At 38.6% G+C, this 25,719-nt stretch overlaps 1 pseudogene; it reads left to right on the top strand.

The window, feature by feature from the left end:
• Positions 1-2,488: 2,488 nt before the first annotated feature.
• LOC137498457 (NADH-ubiquinone oxidoreductase chain 5-like) lies at positions 2,489-25,241 on the top strand (annotated as a pseudogene).
• Positions 25,242-25,719: the final 478 nt, after the last annotated feature.

Here is a 25,719-nt window from a genome sequence, read left to right as displayed (position 1 = left end):
GACATCAAGCCCTTCATTTTAAAAGCAGTCTTAGCTTTCGCGATGTACTTGCTCTCCGCCTCATCAAACGTATTGATCACCTGGAAAAAGTAAAATTGAAAAACATTAGCCGAGGAGAATAACTGAGAAAATTACAAAATTAGGCACCGTATGATGGAGTAAACATAAAAGGTGTGAAAAGAATGATAGAGGAAACCTCGAAAATGAGAAGTAAACATTTCAAATAGTCTTATTCCTACCTCTTCAATTGCCATGTGATTTTCAGCGTAATACAAGGCAGCCAAGATCCAAGTTCCCCATCGCGTCAATATGGGCTCAGGAGGTAAAGGAAGTCCTGGATGCATCGTCTTGAAGACACGGATGCGAGAAGGAGACTTGACGATAATTTTCTTCGCTGAAGAAACGACGCTGTTGACGCTGAACGATTTTCGCGCAGCTCCTCAGCAACTCTGTGCATTGCATGGGCAAGACAAGTAACATGTAACATCTACGGGTAGAGAAGCTTGAGGATCTTCCCAGCCTTAATCAAGTAGAGAGCAGCGTCAGTCACCAATGCGAGTACTTTGTTTACCTCCTCATCTGAAAACGTTGGCCACAGCAAGCCTGAAACAGGAATGCATAAAATGAAGGGTGAACCGTTCAGTTAATGGGATTTTGACATGCCGTACTACTGTAAGAAATATTTAACTATCAGAACTATCAGAGTCTTCACTGAGCATACGTAGAATGCATTGAAATTATAGCCAGACTGTACTTATTCTTGTTTGGCAAAACGCTCGAGAAGTAAATTAACAAAAATATGCTTACACAGAGCTGCTTGCACTGTTCGCACAATGGTACCATGGTTTGTCACATCTAGCTCCTTGCACAGAATTAGGTGGCTCTTCCCCGGTTCACTGGGACTGAGTTTTCCAACAATAACGTTGGCCGTGCACCTTCCACAACTGTCTGTGGTCTCGTCGATAGATAACCAAATTGGGTGGCCGCCGATGTTGTTCCCGACTGCATGTAGAACCTGGCGAAAAAAGAACCTGAATGAATATTCTTCATGGAATGAAGGTATTATCGAGAGATTACCTTCATTACGACAGACCCAGATCCATGTTAAAATTACCTCTAAATTGTTTAAACGAGAATGCGGAATACCGCAATCGTGCATTAATTAATACAGTTTCATACTCTGAAGAAACTTAATTTTATAGGTAGGGTCGACTCATGATGCAACACTCTTCCTGCAATGTCTTTGAAGAGAGCTCTAACCTCAGCATGTTCGACCTTGTAGAGGGGTTAGCTGGCGCTTAAGAACGCCCTACAAACTCTGGAAGAGAACTCGTCCGAGTGCTGTTGCTGATCGAAGAAACAAGCGCTGATAAGCCAGGGTTCAATTTCCTTTTTTTTTTTTTTAATTCTTCGACTTTTGCTGAGTGCCCACTTGTGGCTTTATGTTGGGAAAATTGAAAACCCTTCGAAATCTTGATCTGAAAATAAATAGGTAGGTACGCATAAGTGAGAAAAGAACATTGAATGAACAAAAATAAAGCACTGTGAACCATGAAAATATTTTCAAATACTGCAGTAAAAATACGTTTTTTTTTGCTATTTGCTTTACGTCGCACTGACACAGATAGGTCTTATGGCGACGATAACATATTCATTCACACACAATTTGCATGAAAGGGGGTATTGAACTTACATTGCGTGTGGTACGTATTAAACAAATATTTCAAAAATTTGTAATATTCGCCTCGAACTTGAACCTCCCACCTCACATGCAAGCCCGTTCCGCCACGCCTTTCCTAACTACACTACGGCTCCGAACGGTACCCCGAGCAGCTTATAGCAAGTATTAGGTTTACTGCGGTCACAATATCAATTTAGTGTTTCGCAGGCGTGTCAGTTTCATATGATCTAGAAGGCACACGCATGTCTTCCAGTGTTTAATACGAGTATAACGTTACGGGGTCCTATCATGGTGAGGCGGTAAATGCCAAGATATCCGGTTGTGTTGTCTGAGCATACCGGCAGGGCAGATGTTTTCAGGACGAAATTAATATTTTAGGTTGCCTAAAACTGCATTGGAAGGGGCGGCTGAATAACGGTGTATAAATTATATGAATAAAGATCAGGAATCACAGATAAGGATATTTATGGATGACATTATAATGTATTGAATAGTAAATAAGTTGCAGGTTTCTGAACGACTGCAGAGGGGCTTAAACAATGCTGTGAGATGGACAGCAGACAATGGTATTTTGGTAAATGGGATGAAAGATCAAGTTGTATGTTTCACCAAGATGAAGAGTCCTATCAATTTGAATTATTGTGTTGAAGGGGGTATAGTGCCTTATGGGGAACAAAGAAAGTACATACAGTACGGTACGTATTAATATAAGGAATGATCTTCATCGGGGGAAACCATGTTAAAGAGGTAGTTAAGAAAGGTTACAGATCCCTACACATAGTTATGAGAGTATTTAGGGGTTATAGTATGGATGTAAAGGAGAGGGCGTGTAAGTCTCTGGTAAGACCGAATATAGAGTATGGCTCCATTTTATGGGACCATCATCAGGACTACTTGATACGAGGATTGGAAATCATTCAAAGGAAAGCAGCACGATTTGTTCTTGGTGATTTTTTAAATTTTACGTCTCACCTACACAGGTAAATCTTATGGTGACGACCGGAGGGAAATAGCCTAGAAATTGGAAGGAAGCGGCCATGGCCTTAATTAAGACACAGCCCCAGCATTTGCCTGGTTTGTTAATGGGAAACAACGGGAAAAGGGCTTCCTACAATGAGGTACGACCCCACTATCTCCCGAATGCAAGCTCACAGCTGCGCGTCCCTAACCGCACGGTCAAATAGCCTGGTTTCGTGGTGATTTCCTACAAAGGAGTAGTGTTATAAAATTTTTGCATACTTTTGGCTGGGAAGACTTGGGAGTAAGGGGACGAGATGCTCGAGTATGTGGTATGTTTCGAGATGTCGGTGATGAGATGACGTGGAATGACATAAGTAGAAGGATGAGCTTGAGTGGAGCTTTTAAATTTAGCAAAGATCATAAAATGAAAATATAGTTGGAATTCAAGAGGACGTATTGGAGCAAATATTCATTTATAGTGCAAGGAATAAGGGATTGGCATAAATTATCAAGGGATGCATAATAATAAATAAATTCCCAAGCTCGTTGAGAATATTTAAGAAAAAGCTAGGTAAACAATAACAAATAAAAACATGAGGTAAACAATTGATAGGTAGTTTGCCACCTGGGCGACCGCTCTAAATGCAGATCATTAGTGAATGATACAAACCGAGAGTATTATTAACTGAGCAGTAGTCTTAATCTGCGTAATAGAATCTACGTTATCATTATTTTCTTTCGTACTGATTATTGTTCACTTGATTCGTATTTTTGTCATTCACTTGTAATTAATTTGTTCGTTATAGTCACAGGTTATTTATTTTAATAAAGAGAAGAAAATGTGATCCTACCAAGTATATCAATATATATTTTGGATTGTTATTTAAAATTTAGTTAGTGCATTATCCCGCTTCATTCACATGATTAAATATGCGATGTTAGACGCATTTCAGTACACTCTAGATAGAATTCGAGAAATCAAATGCAGTTATTCTCACGCCCGTATAGTAACACGAACAATTTATGATTAAGTGAGCCCGCTTTTCCGAATCGTCATCGAGCTTCCAGATAGATTTATAGTGATACCGACGAGTAAGCAGCGCAGCAGTTTTCGAACTCAGAACATTTCCAAGACGGGTGCAATCTCCTTGAAGGACCCCTACATTCTGAAGAATTGGTTTCGACTTTACCAAATCGTCGCATATCCTCCCATAGTTTTCTGATCATATTTTTTCTCACTTTCGTATAACAGTTTTTCCTTATTATTTCATTGCGTTTCTAAAAGATCAAGCTCCTGCTTGTGGGGTCAAAAGCCTTGCGGATGTCAACAAACATATATTAAAGCGTTTCTTTCAGTGATTTGATTGCGTCTTGTATATCTCCAGTCAAACGAATTATTGCCAAAGCCGTTGACATGCCTCTCCCTACTCCAAATTAATCTTCCGGTATTTTGTCGTATACTTTTTTTGCTATTTGTTTTACGTCGCACCGCACAGATAAGTCTTATGGCGACGATGGGATAGGAGAGGCCTAGGAATGGGAAGGAAGCGGCCGTGGCCTTAATTAAGGTACAGCCCCAGCATTTGCCCGGTGTGAAAATGGGAAACCAGGGAAAACCATCTTCAGGGCTACCGACAGTGGTTTCGAACCCACTAACTCCCGGATGCAAGCTCACAGCTGCGCGCTCCTAACTGCACGGCCAACTCGCAAGGTTTTTGTCGTTTACTAGGTTCCTCAGTCGGCTTGTTAGCATCTCCGTGACCGGCCCCCAATATTTTGCAGGAAAAAAAATTCTGAATATTACAGACATAGAAATACGTAATTTACAAGTTTTTCGTTACTCTGCGAAATTTAGCTGAAGGGAACAAAATGATCGTTGCAAAATTATTCAGGTTACACATATGAAATTGATAGAAATTATTGTAGTAGTAGGGCTATACGGGTTGTGAGCCACCTCGTCAGCATTTTATGTGCTGAGTCAGCACCCGAGGCCATTGAGCCCATGACGTCATGGCTATTGTTTGTAAACAAAGCCACGTGCTTTTGACAGCTGTCATCATGACATACAGTAACCTCCTCACTTTTTAAACACGTGCGCGCGGCTAACCTCACTGCTGCCGTCTTCACAGGCCCTAACCTTACTTTTTGACCACGTGGGGGCACGAAATTTGAGCAAGTGAACGTGGCTAACCTAACAGCTGTCATCTTGACAGGTCCTAACCTCATGCATTTGTTTTGGTGTTGAATTTTGAATTAGTGTGTATCGCTAACTTCACTGCATTCATCTTGACAGGTCCTAACCACGTGCATTTGTTGAACAAGTGAACGTGGCTATCACACTGCTGCCATCTTGACAGGGCCTACCCTCACTGCTGCCATCTTAACTACGTGGGGCTCGGAATTTGAATAAGTGACAGCTGTCCAGATTATAGCTGCTATCTTGACAAGTCCTAACCACGTGCCCTTGTTTGACGCGGAATTCTGAAAAAGTAAACGATCCCTGTAACCTCACTGCTATCATCTTGACGGGACCTAGCCACGTGCAGGCGCGGAATTTTTTAAAAAGCAAACGATCCTAACCTTACTACTTTTATCTTGATAGGACATAGCCAGGGGGCTAACCACAGAGGATTATAGTTTTAAGGCTAGCTGCCATTCTCGACACCATCTTAGAGGGGCCTAACTTCAGAGGATTAAAGTTTTAAGACTAGCTACCCTTCTCGACATGCCCTTCCCGATACCAACTTGGAGGGGCCTAACCTCAGAGGATTTTAGTTTTAAGGCTAGCTGCTCTTCTCGACACCATCTTAGAGGGCCTAACATCAGAGGATTAAAGTTTTAAGGCTAGCTGCCCTTCTCGACATGCCCTTCCCGATACCATCTTGGAGGGGTCCTTACCTCAGAGGATTATAGTTTTAAGGCTATCTGTCCCTTCTCGACACCATCTTAACATATTGTTCAGGAGTCGTGCAGTTATCCTACATGTGACCACTTTCAGGAACTTGTAGAGGATTAAGGCTAGCTGCCCTTCCCAACATTACACCATCTTGGAGGGGCCTATCCTCAGAGGATTATAGTTTTGAGGCTAGCTGCCCTTCTCGACATGCCCTTCCCTGACACCACCTTGGAGTGGTCTAAACTTAATGGTTATAGTTTTAATGCAAGATGCCTTTCTCGACACTATCTTAGAGTGGGGGCCTAAGGACTCTAAGGCTAGCTGCCCTTCTCGACATTTTTACGTTACGGAGGTCAGCTCAATCCCTCTTCCCCACAGTTCTACCGTTATCTGACACAGTTTTCTACGGGCAGATGCCCTCCCCTCTACTATTTTTGGAGGAAGCCTAACTTCACCGTCGCTACGCCTTTATGTCTCTATGCGACTTGTCACCTCCCCTCCTGATCTTTGATGTTATGCGCACACAACACTCTCTATCGTAAAAACGAACACACGCAAATTATGGAATTGATTATAGGACAAGCAAATGCTGTGAGGTAGCCCTTACACACGTACATTTATCACAACACGCAGAACACACATACGAGTTTTAATTCTCTGCACACTTCATATAGCAATTTTAATTTTTAGTATTTAATTTGGATAACCTGACATACTTACGTGTGAAGAAGGACATGTTATAAGGCAGAGGGTAGTAACACATACCCCCCTTTTTTCTATCGAATAGCATTGTTAGGTTAACATAAGTCTTTACGTCCCCATCCAACAAACAAATAACTATGAACGGCGTCTTCTCGCTGCGGAGAAGATTTTTTTACACACACACACGTTTATTTTTATTTAGCGTACGGCTAGAGATACAGCTTCTATTGTTGTAAGATCTACACTATATACGTATCTCCAAATTGTTTATATAGTCTATAGCCTCTTGATTCCCAAAAGCAAAGTCACTAGCATTGCCATTGTATTTTCTAGTCCTACAGTCTTTGATGATGTGTTTTACTGTCTGTTGTGTAGCGCCACAGTCACACTCAGGCGCTGGGATTCTGTTCCACTTGTAGTGCAAGGCTGCACAGTTCCCGTGGTTTGTTCTGATCCTGTTCAGTGCGGATCATAGCCTACGAGGGAGGTTGAAACCAGGTGGCGGCGTCTTCTTTACAGAAGGCATTGTCGGGCAGTATTTGTCGTTGAGTCTCTTCTGCCATTCAGCGGAAATTTGGTAGTTGCTGTTCCACAAGTTCCTGGCATCTCTAGTTGGTGGTTTTCTCGAAAGCAGACGATTAATATTCGCATCGCCGATGTCATGATGTACCGGGAGCTCTGTGTTATTCACTATTTTACTGAATTCCCTTAGGAGAGCATCTTTACGTCTGAGATTTGTTTTGTAGTGCCACAGTCACACTCAGGCGTTGGGATTGTTTCATTTCTAGTGGAAAGCTGCACAGTTCCCGTGGTTTGATGATGTGTTTTACTGTACGTTTTAATGTAGTGTGGCAGTGTCTTGAGGTCCTCAGTCAGGATCTCTTCTGTTTCCTCAACTGTTTTGTCAGTGCCAGTGATGAGATGCATTGTAATGTTCAGCTGGGTATCTATGATGTTTGTGTGGGCATTATTTAGCCAAACAGCAGCGCAGTATTCAGCAGTCGAGTACACCAACCCTAAAGCTGAGCATCTCAGAGCTGCAGCTGTAGATCCCCATGTTGTAGCATACAGCTTATGAATTATATTGTTGCCAGTTCTTATTTCGGCAGAGACGTTCAGGAGATGTTGTTTATAAGACAGTGTTCTATCCAGTGTGACTCCTAGATATTTAGGGTACATATTATGTCTCAATTTCTGGTTCTCCATGTACACATTTAAATCTCTGTTAGCCATTTTATTGTTTAGGTGGAAGCAACAAACTTCAGTTTTGCTGATGATTGGTTGGAGTCTCCATATTTTAATGTAGTGTGCCAGTGTATTGAGGTCTTCAGTCAGGACCGCTTCTGTTTCCTCAACTGTTTTGTTCCTGATAGCAAGTGCCTAGTCATCTGCGTATCCGAATTTCCTTGAAAGTGTCTTCGGCATATCTGCAATATATAAACTAAACAGCAAAGGAGAGAGAACTGACCTCTGTGGTAGACCGTTGTTCAGCGATCTTTGGCTGCTTACAGCTGTCACATTGTACACACGAAATTGTCTTCGACTCAACATATTGTTCAGGAGTCGTGCAGTTATCCTACATGTGACCACTTTCAGGAACTTGCAGAGTAATCCATCTTTACAGACTGTCATAGGCTGTTGTCAAGTCTATGAATGCCACTGAAGTCCTGCGTTTTATTTGGAAGCCTGCTTCTATTTAGGTTGTAAGCAGTGGCGGCGCGTTACTTTCGTCACTGGGAGTTCAACAGAAGAAAAAATTGCACCCCCCTCCACCTCTCCCGTCGTGGGCCGTAACTTCCTAAAGTAAGATGATAGAAGTTTTGAAAATATGATCGAATACGAGAGAAGCAGACAATACATGCCGATATTTACCACATACAAAATAAGAAATATTTCACAATCGACTTACCCTATGCAGACAGCTTATACAAAAAATCCATCCTGCGCTCCTTGAGGGATGCAAATATATCTATAATTGCTTCGTTGAACTCCACAGAGTCTCGAACCAAGTCCTTTTCAATTGGCAGCATGGCAAGAGCATTAAGTCTATCCTCGGTCATTGTGCTGCGCAAGAAAGTCTTTATTCTCTTCAGGGTTGAGAAGCACCTTTCTGCTTCAGATGTCATCATGGGAATAGTAATAACTATATTTAAAAGTTTTATGCCTTCATCAAAGACACTCTGCAACTTATTTTCTAAAAGAAACTGCAACAAAGTCGTAGCCTCAGAAACAGTTCGAAAATCATTTCTCATGTATAATATTTCAAGTTCGGTTCTCAGTTTCGGTTTCTCGAGAAATGGGTAGGCCTCACACGCATTGTACAGAAGTGAGTGGGGAAACTGCTTCTCAAAGCTGCCGAAATTCTCAGCTTGAAACAAATTTGTTGCAAGAAGGTGGTTTGTGAATTGAAACCGTTCCTTTGCTTGAAGAATGACTGTGTCACAAACTTCTTTTGCCGCAACTCGTTTCGAGATACGCAGCGGCCCTCGTGATACCTTCACTGGCGGGGGCAGTATATCATGTCCGTCAGCGATGTGGTCAATTTTATTTTACCGAACCATTTTTATAGCAGCCTCGAAACCTGAAAGTGCGCCTTTGACTTCCAACGGATCTGAATTTCGCTTTTGTAGCTGACTGTATAAAATGTCCACATGAGGCATTATCTGATGGAAAACAGCCAACTAGAACTGAAATAACGGGTCCTCCAATTTTAAACGCAAACCTCTTGCTTGCGATATTGTGTAAGGCTGTCGAGAAGTATTTTCCAGTTGATCCAGACATTCGATGAGGGCATCTCTGTTCTCGTAAACTACTTCAACGGTCCTTGATTTAAAATTCGACCTTGAGTTTGAAGCATGAGGTACTCTTCTACCAAATACTTCGGTCAATATACCTGATCGCTGCGGGGAGTTATGAAAGAAGCTGGGGATTTCACTTGAATCCGCAAAAAATATACGGACATCCGTATTCTGGCTTGTCGCTTGTGCCATGACTAAGTTCAAAGAATGGGCATAACAGTGAACATAATGTGCGTGCTTAAAATCTTCCCTGGCGTGAGCTTGCACTCCTGAATGGCGACCACTCATTACATTTTCCCCACAACATCGCTCAAAGAAGATTTTAAACACTCTGCTATTGTATTAGCATCATGACTAGCGGGTGGGAGGAAACCCCAAAATCTTTCAACTGGCTTACCGTTGGGAAGAACGTAGCGCAGTACAATAACTATTTGTGCTGTAGTTGATATATCGGTGGTCTCGTGTGCGATTACCGAAATGAAGTACGCAGTTGTGATTTCCTTCTTTATTTTCTCGCGATAGATTTCAAACATGCACGAAAGCAATTCATTCTGAATGTCTTTCGAGGTGCCTTTGAAAATAGTAGCTTTGGACAGATGGTTCTTTAATGCAGCGTCAGTTTCAGAACTAAAATTAACGAGGCCTCGAAATATGCCAGTATTCGACGATTCACTTGTTTCGTCATGCCCGCGCAATGCCAACTCATACGCGCCACAGAACTTTACACAGTCGATAATTTTTGACAGCAAATAACGATTTTCCCGTACTTGATCGTTGTGTATTTCCACAGACTGCCTGTAAGCACAGTCAAGTTGCTGCCGGATATCGTGTCCTCCCAGAAGTTCGAATTCTAACTGGGCAAGCATATGAGATTTAGAACTTTCGTGTTTCTTTATTTTTTGGGGACAAATGTCCTAAAGCTACCACTCCGACTTTGGTCCAAGTCCCTTCGCTTTCATCACTCACGAAGCATAAACACGTAAAACAAAACAACCTGTTAATAACTTCGCACCCACAGATCTACTCGGTTCTTTTGTATATATCCGTTCTGAATTTACGCACGATTTCTTTACTTTTACTTTTAGTCTGCCTCGTTATATCAAGATCAGGCATTGGACGCCCGGCATTCTTAATCTCAAGTTTTCGCTCAAGAGGGAGACAAAAAACGTTTGTCTTAAGTATCTGGACACTGTTCAAACTCATTATGTAGCTCCTTACCTTTCCGGGGCACAAAGATTGTGGACGCAACTACAACGCACAAAAACACACACACACGCACACGGACAAGAGATTGTAACTTCTTTATATCCCAAAATTAAGTTTCTGAACGGCACAACAGTGCAGAAAAACACTCACACGCTTGCACAGCGTACAATAATATTACGAATTATGATAATTACTACGTACAAACATTTACAAACACTAGTTTCACACTTAAAAAACACGAGGAAACTATAGGAATGAATGTTCGCACTTTTCACAATGTTGGTAACTTAATTTTAAGAACTAGTGTGAGCTGGTCAATTAGCGTTTTCATTGGTATTACCTTCCCGCTACTGTTTTCCTCAATGATTTTTAAGCTTTCTTTCTCTCCAAAAAAGTAATTATTCCAAAGAAGGCAAATTAATAGATGTTTAGTAAGTATTGATATATTTGGGACAAGTATCAATTGGAATTTGGCAATTTAATATGACTTTTGGTAGTAATGATGCTGTTCAACACTAGCGCTAATTACGTGCACTATTCTATGCTGCCTGGTTAAATTCCTGTAAGGGCAACAGATGGCAGGCACATAATATTACAGTTTTCTTACCCCAACAACACGACTTGCGACAGACTTCAGAGAGTGGCATACTGCGCATGCCTAAAGCACGGATATTCTTTTCTGCGATATCCAGGTCTTGCCTTAATGCTGACAGACTTCACCCCGCACCTCACTGGTCCCTTCGCCTAGGTACGGACGGAGATTTCGCCTTGTATGGGGGTTCATTCCAGACGAGTCTCCAGCCACAGACTATGCGCAGCTCACATGAATTGAAAGCCAGTACGAGTATATTACGGACAGATGGGCTTAGCACGAGCTTTGAGAATGGCAAGGGAATCGTGAAAATTAAGTAGCTGAGTACAATTTGATATAAACTTAATAGATCCAACTTCGTTTGTAACAACAAAATCCATCTATAACCATATAATGAACCAGAATATTAAACCACCTCAAATACAGGCAAAGTATCCTTCGCGACACTGGAAACTAGTATGGAATAATATTGCTAATAAATGGATTCCTCTTCAGTGGAAAACAACTTTATACTTAACAATAAATGAAACTATACCAACAAAGGATAAGTTATTTCGACATGGACGGTCTGACTGCAATATCTGTGAACATTGTCAACAAAGAGATACATTAATACATCGTGTTAAGTCTTGTGTCAGTGCGGACATATGGGCGTGGTCTTTCGCGAAAATATGCAACATACTTCACATGACTAAAACTCCCATCTTAGAATATCGACTTCTCAACATAGAATATGCTTTCCTCCCGGCCACGGTCAACAACGCAGTTCTATGGCTCACTGCAGCAACCATTCACTTCATTATGGAACACCGACGGAAACCAAGACAACTGAACTTACGATCGTTTCAGCAATGCATACGGATGGAAAGATGGACATATAAATGCAATCAGAAGATGTCAACAGGTTTTGGTTCATTCTTATATCAGTTTTAATTCATGGCGTAACAGTGCTTGAATGTTTTAATTATTAGATCAGTATAAGGTGTTAATGTGCCACAGACTACTTAAGGAACCGACAAAAACAACCAAAGTTAAAATGTGATCAGTGTTTGACAACATTTGTTTAGCATTAAGGAACTAGGACAATTAACTTCAGACCGTGTATGTCATCAGGTTTTGCGTATACATTATACATGTTTATTGTAAAAGGTTAATAGAGTAATAAAAAGGTGTTTGATTAATAAAAAAACTGGAGGTGCATTGCTCAATTGCGCTATACAAGAAACCGCCACTGGTTGTAAGAGACATACATTGATCTCTCGTACTTCCCTGTGGTCTAAAGCCCGCCTGTTCCACTGTTTCACTTTGTCTGTCTGAATAGTTTGTCTTACCACCTTCAAGGATAGCAGTGTAGAATTTAGCCAGACAGGCACGAGCCTTTTCTCCACAGTGAGCAAAGAACTCTGGGTATATACCATCATCACCAGGGGCTTTACCTGATTTAATGTCACTGATAGCTGCTTTTCAGGAGTTTCAGTTCTTTCTTTAAGTTCTTAGTAAGTTTCTTGTTTCTCTTGCTTCTGGAAGTCATGACCAGATGAGGGGCGATCTTATTTGGATGGATTTCTGACGTCATTCGCCAGTTGCTTTTACGTCTCCAAAATTCTTTAGGAGAGACCATGCTTGATGACTCGATTTAGTGAAGTCTAGAGACCTAACTTTATCTTCCCATTTTTACCTCCTGGCTGCATCTAGGTTGTGAAGAAGCTGGCCTGCAATTTCATGGTCACTGCTCTCAATAAATTGTTGGTAAATGTTTTCGCTTTCTTCGTTCCATCCAGGAATGTATTCCCTGCGAAACCCTTCAGGGATATGTTTCTTTGCTGCTGACACCACAGCTCCTACGAATCTTTCATAAGCGTCATGGGTAGGTGGTATCCGATCTACGCATTTATCAAGTTCTTCTGCGAAGCCAGGCCAATCAGCCTTATTGAAATTCCAGCGTGGTCGAGGGCTAGATGTGATCAGAGGGATTTGGATGTAAATTTCGTATAACACAGGCCTGTGCTGGATATGAGGGAAGTCATTAAGCACTTTTCAAGTAGTTGGTAGAAGTTTGTTTCCTTTGTCTCTGAACACAAAGCACAGGTCAGGACAATACCCCCGTTTCCAGGCTGCTGATTTGAACGTGTCCCAGTCTTTGGCATCAAAGACGTGAAAGAGTTTGTTTCTATCCATCCGCTCCAGTACTGCTTCCCCATTATCTTCATTAGTTCTGTATTCCAGTTCTGGTAGCGACTGTTGAAATCACCAATGTAGACTGCTGGATGTGGTCGAATGTCTACAACATGGTTGGGCCACTTAGAATTCGGAGGTTTGTAGATGTTTGAGACCTCCGTGCCACCTATTCTGATGACAATGGAGTGGATATCCTCCTCGATGCTAGTAGATAGAAGGAGTCCAACGTTGCTCACGTCCGTATATTTAACCTGAAAGTACCCTACACGTGACCCCTGGGTGGTGCTAAGCGAGCAACGGTGAACAGGCAACTAGACGTAAAGTTTTACCTCCTGGTCTAGATAAGGCACATAATTACACACACACACACACACACACACACACACACACACACACACACACACACACACACACACACACACAGAGAATGGTATATACTTACTATGTTGCTCTGAATGGCTTGGACGGCGCCGGCCTTCTTGGTGATACTTACCATCTTCTAACGAATATTGATATAAGACAATAAATAAGGAGAATCGAAATAGCATCTTCTGCTGCACCATAGTAAATACCAAGCAAATGCCGCGATTGTATGTTATAAATCTTCTGTCGATATTCGTTTAGAATAAAACATCTCAAAATATTCTGGCAAAACACAACAGCCTATTGTCTTAATATTTATTTGTGTAATGATACTTTCCATCTTCTAACGAATATTGCTACAAGACAATCCCTGTTCTAACTGGGAATCGAACACATTAATACTATCTTACTTAGCTGTGCATCCACAACGCTGTAATCATTGACAGAAGGGCTGTGTGTAAGCTCGAACGTGAACACGCATCACAGTACTTACTTTAAAACGTAACTGAATGTCGTATTGTAAGAATAAAGAAACGGAGAAGTACAGTTGTACTTCCTCTTAGAACAATAATCACTACTATTAATGATAATAGAAGATGGATATATAGTTGTACTTCCGTCCGCGGTTTCACATTTTTACTCTAAGCAAATAGAAGTTACGAATGAACTGTCCCCCAACACACCCTTTTAGACGTTTCTTAAATCAGTTTTTTACACTGAATTTTTGATTAAAACATTCCGAGCTTATTGTGTTGAACACTATAGACTTGTATGTGTCTACTGTAATGTTCACATTACATTGAGTATATCGAAAAACCTTAGCTTCTGCCATGCGAAAATAACATACGCTTATATTGATATTATTAGTTCGGCTTAATGGCTAAATGGGTTAGCATGCTGGCCTTTAGCTATAGAAGTCCCGGGTTCGATTCCCGACAGTGTCTGGAATTTTAACAAAGGTACACTGCATTAGAAAATTACTATGAAGACAGAACACATTTTAATAGTAGATTATATTGAAGAAAATATACATACACTTACCTTTGAAGAAAACAATAATCACTATCACCATTAATAGTAGATAGATGTAAGCTCGAACGTGAACACGCATCACAGTACTCTAAAACGTAATTGAATATCATATTGTAAATATAAAGAATCGGAGAAGTACAGTTGTACTTTCTCTTAAACCATAATTACCACTTTTTTTTGCTAGTTGCTTTACGTCGCACCGACACAGATATGTCTTATGGCGACGATGGGACAGGAAAGGGCCAGGAGTGGGAAGGAAGCGGCCTTAATTAAGGTACAGTCCCAGAATTTTCCTGGTGTGAAAATGGGAAACCACTGAAAACCATTTTCAGGGCTGCCGACAGTGGGGTTCGAACCTACTATCTCCCGAATACTGGATACTGGCCACACTTAAGCGACTGCAGCTATCGAGCTCGGTAATTACTACTATTAATGATAATAGATGATGGATGTATAGTTGTACTTCCCTCCGTGGTTTCACATTTCCATTCTACGCAAATGGAAGTTACGAATGAACTATCCCCCAGCCAGAAATCATAATTACAATTTCGCCACTGCAAAAACAATAATCACTACCACCATTAATAGTAGATAGATGTAAGCTCGAACGTGAACACGCATCACAGTACTTACTTTAAAACGTAATTGAATGTCATATTGTAATAATAAAGAAACTGAGAAGTACAGTTGTACTTGCTCTTAAAATAATAATCACTAGTATTAATGATAATAGAAGATGGATGTATAGTTGTACTTCCGTCCGTGGTTTCACATTTTCACTCTACGAAAATGGAAGTTACAAATGAACTATCCCCCAGCGAAAGATCATAATTACAATTTCGCTACTGCAGATAAAAAATAAATTGATTTTTCCCTTCTAATCACTACTTACGACATGCAGGGGATACAATTTAAAAAATATCTAGCCTAGCTATAAATCGAATAAACGGACAATAAACGACGGCATGAGGACACAGATCAATTCACATTGTTATATGGCACTATAGCTCAGGCGGCACCCTTTTACATGCAACTTAATCAGTTTTTAAATTACTAGAACACTGAACTTTTGATTGAAATATTCCGAGCTTATTATGTTGAACACTAGAGACTTTTATGTGTCTACTGTAATGTTCACATTACATAGAGATTTTCGCCACTGCAGTGTAATAGTTAATGTGAATATCTGTTATCGCTAACCCCGACGCACTAAAGTTCAGAGCCCCTCCTAGATCTCTTTTAGTCGACTTCTGTTATGCGATAATAGCACACGCGTATATTGATATTATTAGTTCTGCTGATTGCCTAAATGGGTTAGGATGGTGGCCATTAGTTACAAAATTCACGGGTTCGATTCGCAGCAGTGTCTAGAATGATAACGAAGGCACACAGCATAAACAATTACTACAATCACAGAACACATTTTAATCGTAGATTATATTGAAAAAAAATATACATATACTTACCTTTGAAGATAACAGTAATCACTACCATCATTAATAGTCGATAGATGTAAGTTCGAACGTGAACACGCATCACAGTACTTACTTTAAAACGTAATTGAATGTCATATTGTAGGAATAAAGAAACGGAGAAGTACAGTTGTACTTCCTCTTAAAACAATAATCACTAGTATTAATGATAATAGAGCATATGGATGTAAAGTTGTACTTCCGTCCGTGGTTTTACATTTTCACTGTATGCAAATAGAAGTTACGAAGAAACTATCCCCCAGCCAGAAATCATAATGACAATTTCGCTATCATACGCACTAGCCCATAGTAAAAATTCAAAGCAAATGCTAGAACTGTATATAGATGTGTTGCAATGACATTAACACACAATGCTACTATAAAACGGAAATCATAAATTTAGTAATAACAATTGATGCACTAACTAATAGTACGTTGTTTGACATGCATGCAATCTAGATTGTGTCGAATAAGTGTACATGTATCAAAACGAATATTATTTTCGCCACTGCTGTGTAGTAGTTAATGTGAATATCTATTATCGCTAACCCCGACGCACTAAAGTTCGGAGCCCCTCCTAGACCTCTTTTAGTTGACTCTTACACAGGTGTTTAGTGTTCAGAACACTGAGAGCCTGTACTACGACTGTCAAGTAAACAGCCAGATACGAAGGCTGCAGTTTTGCAAACTAGAAGTTAAATATTATCTTGCGTACTACCGACGGATTTTAACGACGTTATTGCAATGCGGAAGATGTAGTAACATTTTTATTGGGTTGGTAATAAGGTTACTGAAAATATAGTGAAATTTAGCGCGGTGGTATACGTGTTCCCTTGTGATTTCGTCGGTTTAGCTCTATTACATTTTAAATTGTATTACTAGAACCAGTATCAGCAGTCACTTAAGTGCGGCCAGTGTCCACTATTCGGGAGATAGTAGGTTCGAACCCCACTGTCGGCAGCCCTGAAAATGGTTTTCCGTGGTTTCCCATTTTCACACCAGGCAAATGCTGGGACTGTACCTTAATTAAGGCCACGGCTGCTTCCTTCCCATTCCTAGCCCTTTCCTGTCCCATCGTCGCCATAAGACCTATCTGTGTCGGTGCGACGTACAGCAACTAGCAAAAAAATATCAATACAATGTGAGAATAGTAACTGGCAAGCATTTATCTCTTGTTATGAAGTCAAAGAAATATAACCTCCTTAACATCCTCATTCGACGGACGAATCACCATGAACAACGTCGTACACCCTTACTCCATATGTGCGTTGCGGATAGATTTGGAATAGATCCCACGCTTTTGACACGCATTCTAATGTTAGTAAATGTGTACTATCACCTCTAATACCCAACCGAATAACATTTAGAAGGTAAAAACCCCTTAGGATATTCGGACTCGAACCCACGACCTGCTGCATAGCACCAAATGACGTTGCCCTTACGACCACGGATATCCATTCAGCTTGCTGTTAATTTCCTTGTGTTTAACTGATATAGTCAGTAACAACAACTTGCTAGCTTTGGAAATCTTTAAGAATTCTGTGAAGCTGGACAGGAAGCATGACATACTTTATAAATATATATACATAGATTACATTGTGCCTCTGTGGTGTAGCGGTTAGTGTGATTAGCTGCCAACCCCGGAGGCCCGGGTTCGATTTCCGGCTCTGCCACGAAATTTGAAAAGTGGTACGAGGGCTGAAACGGGGTCCACTCAGCCTCGGGAGGTCAACTGATTAGAGCTGGGTTCGATTCCCACCTCAGCCATCCTGGAAGTCGTTTTCCGTGTTTTCCCACTTCTCCTCCAGGCAAATGCCGGGATGGTACCTAACTTAAGGCCACGGCCGATTCCCTCCCTACTCCTTGTCTATCCTTCCCAATCTTCACATCCCCCACTAAGGCCCCTGTTCAGCATAGCAGGTGAGGCCGCCTGGGCGAGGTACTGTTCACCCTCCCCAGCTGTATCCCCCGACCCAGAGTCTGAAGCGCTGTGAGCTCGCATCCGGGAGATAGTGGGTTCGAATCCCACTGTCGACAGCCCTGAAAATGGTTTTCCGTGGTTTCCCATTTTCACACCAGGCAAATGCTGGGGCTGTACCTTAACTAAGGCCACGGCCGCTTCCTTCCCATTCCTAGGCCTTTGCTGTTCCATCGTCGCCATAAGACCTATCTGTGTCGGTGCGACGTAAAGCAAAATAGGAAAAGAGTCTGAAGCTGCAGGACACTGCCCTTGAGGCGGTAGAGGTGGGATCCCTCGCTGAGTCTGATGGAAAAGCCAACCCTGGAGGGTAAACAGATTAAGAAGAAGAAGATGAAATTGTAACAACTTAATTTCTTATAGCATCATGCAGATGTAGGTTCATCTTGATGTGTAGCCATCTTGATTCTTACAGTAGCGTCTCCGATAGGAGCGAAGTCCCAGATAAAACTGCATCTACAACTTCGGCATAGCTAAACTCGAGAATATTCTCCCAGATTGCACATAAACGAAAGTCGTAGTACGCGTTCTCAACAGAACTTCCAGATAAATGTGCAAACTGCCACATAAATTTAAACCGCACTTTTATCTGGATGTCGTAGTACAGGCCCCGAATGTTTTATTGTAACATTTAGAGCATATAGGTATCAACAATAGAGCCTCTGACTAAGAGAAAAGGCTTGTATACTGTTATTCATAACTGATTTATAAAAGTTGGCTTTCCATGGTTTGACATTTTCGATCACAGAACAAAAAGGATGTTTACTTACGTAGCTTGTAAAACGGAAATCATAAATTTAGTAATTACAATTGATCCACTAACTAATAGTATGTTGTTTGACATGCATGCAATCTAGATTGTGCCGAATAAGTATACATGTGTCAAAACGATTATTATTTTCGCCACTGCAGTGTAGTAGTTAATGTGAATATCTATTATCGCTAACCCCGGCGCGCTTAAGTTCAGAGTCCCTCCTAGACACCTTTTAGTTGACTCTTACAACAGGTGTTTAGTGTTTAGAACACTGAATGTTTGATTGTAACAATTCGAGCACTAGGGCCCCTGACTAAGAGAAAAGGATTGTATACTGTTATTCATAACTGATTAATAAAGGTTGGCTTTCCGTGGTTTGACATTTTCACATCAGGCAAATGTTAGCTACCGAAAAATCTCGATTACAGAACAAAAAAGCATGTTTACTTACGTTGGTTGCCTCGGGGGTAGAAAAAAAAGAACCACATAGCCTCTGACTAAGAGAAAAGGATTGTATACTGTTATTGATGACTGATTAATAAAGTTGGCTTTGCCTGGTTTGATATTTTTACACCCGTCGAATCGAACCCGGGACCTGCTACGCATTGCACTACGTAGATTTTTTCTACTTGTGATACGAATGATAAAACATAGATATATTAAAACACAATACATTGCACACGCATTGCGTAACACTATCTTCTAATGTAGTGAAGACATACACTTGAATCGCATTTTTTAAATTGTATACTTGATCGCATTTTAATACATACCATATACTTACATGTAGAAAAAATATTCATGTTTTAAAATTATAAATGTAATCTCTACAGCAGGGCCTCTCAGAGCATGCACTGTGCACGGTGCAAAAGACGACTTTGCTTGGTTGACCAAGGTGCAGACCCCCACTCCTCAATTTGGAGCAATAGCACTGTCTCTCTCTTTTCCCATGCCTGTCTCGCACGCTCCGCCTGTCTCCCTCTTCCTCACTTGCTCCGTAGCGCTCCAAATCCAAGTCGAGTTGAGCCGGGTTGAGCCGAGTCAAGTGTTTTAGTCGTCTTTTGCACCGTGCACAGTGCATGCACCTGGTGCATGCACTCTGAGAGGCCCTGCTGTAGAGATTACATTTATAATTTTAAAACATGAATATTTTTCTACATGTAAGTATATGGTATGTATTAAAATGCGATCAAGTATACAATTTAAAAAATGCGATTCAAGTGTATGTCTTCCCTACATTAGAAGATAGTGTTACGCAAGGCGTGTGCAATGTGTTGTGTTTTAATATATCTATGTTTTATCATTCGTATTACAAGTAGAAAAAAGTCTACGTAGTGCAATGCGTAGCAGGTCTCAGATCAAAGACAAACGTATTTTATAACAATGTACTGTGTAGTTCTTATGATCTTACTGTATTAACTGAAACATGGCTCCATAATTCTATTTATGATTCCGAAGTGTTTGACGATAGGTATCATGTATTTCGCCAGGACAGAAATATACAACTCACTAGTAAGAGCAGAGGTGGAGGGGTGTTGATTGGTGTAAAGAATAGTATCATCACTGCAAGAATAAATATAGTTGAAGGAAATGCTGATTCACTACGCATTTCATTCCTTAGTAACAATGCAAGGTACATTATTTGCGTAGCCTATTTTCCACCAAATTCAGATCTGACAGACTATAGTTTCTTCTTTGAAAGTCTAATTCAAATCAAAGGTATATTTACATCAAATATTATTATAATGGGTGACTTTAAATTACCTGAAATAACAGGCAGCAATTATGATATGAGTCAAGGTAGCAACAGGGTTAAAGAAGTCCTAAAGTATTTACACTTGTTTAATTTAAAATCAATTAATTATGTACGGAGTAAAAATGGAAGAACCCTTGACCTTGTGCTTTCAAATATAGATACAGTAGATCTGAGCGAAGAATCAGAGATACTTATTCCCATTGATCAACACCATCCTCCTTTGTTAGCCTCTATCAAATATACAGAAAATAAAACAAGTAAAATCCACGGATGTGAAAATAGATTTAACTTTAAACGAGCAGATTTTTTACACCTTTATGTTCTGCTTAGGGAAGAAAAAATTTAATGATATTCTGAATTGTGATGATGTAAATCTAGCTGTAGATGTGTTTTACGATAAGTTGTATTCAATTTTTAGTAAATGCGTTCCAAAAACTAAGTCTTATAAACGGAGATATCCGGTCTGGTTCACTAAGGATTTGATACGTAAACTGAAGCTTAAAGAAAAAATTAGGAAAATAAAAGGAAAAAAATAATTTTAATTTGGTTATGTATAAAGAATTAAGAGCAAATATTAAGAAGGAAATGAATATTGCGTTCAAACAATACATCGAAGGTACTGAGTTAGAAATACCAACGAACATACATTCATTCTGGAATTTTATAAAAAACAAAAGAAAAAATGGAATAAAAGTACAGTGATGAAATTAGATGGTAAATTATTCGATAGTAATGAAAGTATTGGAAATTGTTATGCAGATTATTTTTCTAAAGTGTACTCAGAAAATACTGCATCATACAATCCGCTCTGTTCAAATGGTAACTCAAACGTGCAATTGGATTTGCTTCTCTTGGGTAGAATAACTATCTGTGAGATCGAGAAAGCAATAACGAAACTCAAGCCAACGAAATCGTCAGTCCAGATGGTATTCCTCCGTTTATTTTCAAGGGATGCAAAGATCAATTACTGTATCCATTGGCAATACTGTTCAATATGATTGCTAGCTCTTCGATTTTTCCTGATGCTTGGAAATATTCAAAAATTACTCCTATTCCCAAAACTGGTGACCTTAGCTTAATCAGTAATTATAGATCAGTAACTATATTGTCAACTCCTGCAAAGCTATTTGAAAGTATTCTTTTGCGTTCTACCACCACAAATTTAATCCAATTTTCAGAGTATATTTCAGAGCATTTGGATGAGAGCGGCCAAGTTGATGTTGTATTTACTGACTTTCAGAAAGCGTTTGACAAAGTAGATCATGATATACTTTTAAAGAAAATTGACTCCTTGAATTTCTCTCAGGGCTTTTACTCCTTGATAAGGTCTTACCTAGTTAACAGAAAACAATATGTGTGTTATAAAGGATATTCATCTCACAACTTTATAGCCAATTCAGGTGTACCACAGGGCTCAAATCTAGGACTTTTACTGTTTCTAATTTATGTTAATGATGTTGTAGATGTCGTGTCTAAGTCTAAAATATTACTCTTTGCCGATGATCTGAAGGTATTTTCTGCAATTAAATCCACTGATGACTGTAAGAATTTACAAAACGATCTAAATGCTATATCATTGTGGAGTAAAGAAAATGCCTGTCTCCACTGATGACTGTAAGAATTTACAAAACGATCTAAATGCTATATCATTGTGGAGTAAAGAAAATGCCTGTCTCGCACGCTCCGCCTGTCTCCCTCTTCCTCACTTGCTCCGTAGCGCTCCAAATCCAAGTCGAGTTGAGCCGGGTTGAGCCGAGTCAAGTGTTTTAGTCGTCTTTTGCACCGTGCACAGTGCATGCACCTGGTGCATGCACTCTGAGAGGCGCTGCTGTATATTCAATGTAAATAAATGTGTTAAAATGTCTTTCACAAGATGTCGCCAGCATATCGGGTATACTTACAACATCAACGGTTCCGTCTTGAAGGAAGTCGAACAAAAGATGGATTTAGGTATTCAGTTCAATATAGATTTGAAATTTGGAAGTCATATTGAATATATAGTTAATAAAGCCTATAGAAATTTGGGTTTCATATTTCGAAATTCCTTAAATTTTCAACGTACAACGTTATTTATTTTATACAAGTCTTTAATAAGACCGAAACTAGAATATGGTTCTATTATCTGGAGTCCTTCAGACACTAAGTACATCACATTAATTGATAAAGTACAAAAGCAATTCTTTAAGTATGTGTACCGGAAACAGTCACACGAGTACCCGACATTTCTGTCCTAATCCACAATGTTATCACACTTTGGTGTTAAAACTTTGGAACAAAGACGTAAAAAGTCCATGATGTTATTTTTGTATAAAATATTGAATAGTAAAATTGATGATGAAGAGTTACTTGGAAGGATACCATTTTACGTTCCTCGGAAGTCTGGCAGGTTCAACAATTTGTTTTACATTAATAAATGCCGCACAGAAGCCCATAAGAATTCTCCTCTTAATAAAATTCTGAAACTTTATAATACATTAAATACATATAATTTGGATATCTCTTTCATGAATCGAATCAACTTTGAATTGGCGTGTGATACTTTCCTATAATGCACATATTGTTGAATATTATCTCTGTTTTCTGTATATATTTTTTATTTCATTCTTCTAGTTGTTCTTTTATTTCTTTTCTATTTGAATTCACAGTTTTCAAATGACCTATAAATTAAACACTTTATTTCTCTTTTAGAATATTATTTTGGATAATGTGTCATGTGTCATGTTTAATACTAAGACTGTATAACTGAATGTGTTACTTTGTGTTAGGCACCACTGCAAAATAATAATTGTTAATGTAGTAACTGTATATTTTTATTGTATTACCAACTTTGTATTGTTTGGGTAGTTCATTGTATTCTTTGTATAGTCTTTTTTCATTTAATATTTAGTAGTGTAACTATTAATTTTACTGTATATTGTGAACATTGTAATTGGGCAAAGAGCCTGTTATGTTCATCACTGAATAAATAAATAAATAAATAAATAAATAAATAAATAAATAAATAAATAAATAAATAAATAAATATTGTTTGTCGTACTCAACAGCTGAAATGTAATAAAGGGCCGATGAACATCGAAACCAATTATACGATGTGAAACTTTAGGAAGGGAACCCAACATTCTCCGATTTGTTTGTATGGAAATTAAGTATCACTCCAGTGCTTACTTTGTAAATGTGTGATTTGTTCTACCATTAAATTCGATGTCGTAATTTCAGTAGTATGATTTGGTCATTTTTGTTGAGTGAGAAGTATTACATTTGAATAGAAGCTCAATTGTTATGACCTTTTTATTTGATTGAATATCACTTTTGTTTATAGGGTTTGTCTTATTTATTTCAGCTTTAGTAATTTTTATAGTGATGAGTATATACATGGTGATTTGACTATTAATCAATTTATTATCTTGGTATTGATATTTGTTTTGTCAATAATATTTTTAATTATTAGACCGAATTTAATTAGAATTTTATTAGGATGAGATGGGTTAGGTCTTGTTTCTTATTGTTTAGTTGAATGTTAAATCCTATAATGCGGGTTAATAACAGCACTATCTAATCGGATTGGGGATGTGGCGTTGCTAATAGCTATTGCGTGAATAATGGTGTATGGGTGTTGAAAGTATGTATATTACTAGGACTTTGGTAGGGATTCTTTTATTATAATATTGATTAGTACCATAGTGGTACTGGCTGCTATAACTAAGAGTGCTCAGATTCCCTTTTCTTCATGACTACCAGCGGTTATGGCTGCTCCGACACCCGTATCAGCTTTAGTACATTCGTGAACATTGGTTACAGCGGGGGTTTATCTATTGGTTCGTTTTAATAGAGCATTTGTTGATACTTGATTGTCTAAATTTTTACTATTTATAGCTGTTCTTACTATATTTATAGCAGGTTTAGGAGCCAATTCTGAATTTGATTTAAAAAAGATAATTGCTTTATCAACTCTAAGTCAATTGGGCTTGATAATACGAATTTTAACTATAGGATTTCCTAAGTTAGCTTTTTTCCATCTTTTAACACATGCATTATTTAAGGATCTTTTATTTATATGTGCTGGTTCATTGATTCATAATATAAAGGATTCTCAAGATATTCGGTTTATAGGAAATATTTGTAATCAAATACCACTAACGGCTGTATGTTTTAACATTTCTAATCTTGCGCTTTGTGATATACCTTTTTTGGCTGGTTTCTATTCTAAGGATTTGATTTTAGAGATTGTTGGGTTAACTTGTATTAATATATTTAATTTTTTCTATATTTTTTCTACAGGTTTAACTGTATGTTATTCTTTACGGTTAGTGTATAATTCGATGATAGGTCAATTCAATTCTACATCATTCCACCCGTTAAATGATGAAGGATTAATTATGTTGAAGAGAATACTAGTGTTGGTTATAATAGCAATTTTAGGGGACGTATATTTAGCTGAGTTATATTTCCATCACCCTCTATAATTTGTTTACCAATTGCTTTAAAATTATTTGCACTGATTGTAAGAGAATTAGAGGGTTGATTAGGATATGAGATTTCTAAATTTTCTTTATCTTATAATCTATTATCACTAAAGAGATTTATGATATCTAATTTCTTAGGATCAATATGATGTATACCTTTTATTAGAACTTATGGGTTAAGTTACCTGCCTTTATTTCTAGGGAAGCAAATTTTTAAGACTATGGATCAAGGTTGAGGTGAGGATTGGGGTGGTCAGATAATTTATAATCAATCTGTTCAATATTCTCGGGTAATTCAAAATTGACAAAATAATAATATTAAAATTTATTTAATTAGTTTTGTTTTATGAATGATTATACTGATTATGTTGATTTTGTACTTAAATAGCTTATATAGAGCACAACACTGAAGATGTTGGGGAAGTTTATTGACTTTTAAGTATTTATAAATATAATGATATATTATTGATACAATGAAAGTATATTGTTTTACTTAAACTATATAAATTAAGAAATGTTAATGGAATTAAACCATTAAAATAAAAAGTTAGCAGCTTTAATTTGATCAACACATTTCTTTAATTGGAAATAAATTGCAATAATATTATTAAGTAATATACCTCTACTTTGGTGTCAATTAACGTAAATAAGGATGTAATCATCTAAGATCAGGTCGAAACTGATTGCAATTTATCGCTTCTTTTTTAAGGTAGATTGATATATCAATACTTTTTGAGTGCAAATCAAATTTTATAGTTAACTACAACCCTAATATGTTCATTCCAAAGCACCATGATTTCATTCATGGTATAATCCTAACAATAAGATTAATAAAAATATTGTACTAATAATTGATCATGATATAATATTTGATCAACTTACGATAAT

The sequence above is a fragment of the Anabrus simplex genome, chromosome 2, assembly GCF_040414725.1.
Source record: "Anabrus simplex isolate iqAnaSimp1 chromosome 2, ASM4041472v1, whole genome shotgun sequence".
Taxonomy (NCBI): Eukaryota; Metazoa; Arthropoda; class Insecta; order Orthoptera; family Tettigoniidae; genus Anabrus; species Anabrus simplex.
Note: the sequence above shows the minus strand (reverse complement) of the source record. Positions and strands in the feature narration are given on the sequence as shown.